We start from the raw sequence: 939 nt of genomic DNA, 5'->3' as shown, positions 1-939 counted from the left end.
AGGAGGGAGGAAGAATAAATACATCTTCCTCGCGGCTCCCCTTCCCCTCTTTGTTCCCTGGAAGGAGAAGGTTTTCCTGCTGGAGATGCTATCGCTCTCCGTCCGGATAGGTCAGCAGGGCTGAGAGCAGAGTCCATCCTCCCACTAAGCCACCAATTCCCTTCTTCCCATTGTTTCCCATAGTGGAAGAAGTTGGTTCCAGCCCTCCCCAAATGCCAGGCAATGCCTGCACCTCAGCACTCCCCAGACCTCTCTGTGGCCCTTTCAGGGACAACCTGGGGCTTTGCCAGAGGCATCAAGCTGCCAACGGGACAGGGAGAGCCACCCAGCGCTGCTCATCGTCCCTGCTAACCAGCCCGGGCTCGGCTCGGCAGCAATCCCGCAGCTCAGGGAGCAAACCGAGGTGGGTTTCCACAGAGTGGGGAGTGTGTTTGCCTTCCACCCTGCCCTACGCCTGTTCTAAATTTAGACATTTCCTGAGCTGGTTCCAGCTCCTATATTAACCCCAAATTCCTCCCAGCACATGGGGAGGGGGCAGGGTCTGCAAAGGCAGTGGGATTTCCATCACCAGTTCGAAAAACCCAGCTGTGCTGGGGGAAACTGGGGAGAGGAGAGGAGCGGAGGGGTCCCTGTGGACCCCCAGGGGCTGAGCCCCGTGAGGACGAGATGTTTGGTGACAGCTGCCCCAGGCACCCCTCTGCTCTCTGCATCCTGCATCTTCCAACCATCCATCCCAGCCGCTCCTGGGGCACTGTGGCTGGGAGGCACCCGGTGGGCACCCCAAAAGTGGGGCCCAGGGGCCGTAGGTTACCTGATTTCGGGATGCTGAAATCCAGGACCTTCCCTGGAGCAGGGCTGGGGTTCGGCCAGGTAAGCGTCCTGGGAAGGGATGCTGTAAGGATACTCCGGGGGGGGGCCCCGTGCCTCCCGCCCCTCGAG

General features: G+C 60.5%; 1 protein-coding gene across 1 annotated transcript in view; it reads right to left on the bottom strand.

Moving 5' to 3' along the window:
* The window catches only part of AMOTL2 (angiomotin like 2), a 7,070-nt gene that overhangs the window by 4,332 nt on the left and 1,799 nt on the right, over nucleotides 1-939 (bottom strand).

This window comes from Egretta garzetta, unplaced genomic scaffold, assembly GCF_000687185.1.
Source record: "Egretta garzetta isolate BGI_Z169 unplaced genomic scaffold, ASM68718v1 scaffold448, whole genome shotgun sequence".
Lineage (NCBI taxonomy): Eukaryota > Metazoa > Chordata > Aves > Pelecaniformes > Ardeidae > Egretta > Egretta garzetta.
Note: the sequence above shows the minus strand (reverse complement) of the source record. Positions and strands in the feature narration are given on the sequence as shown.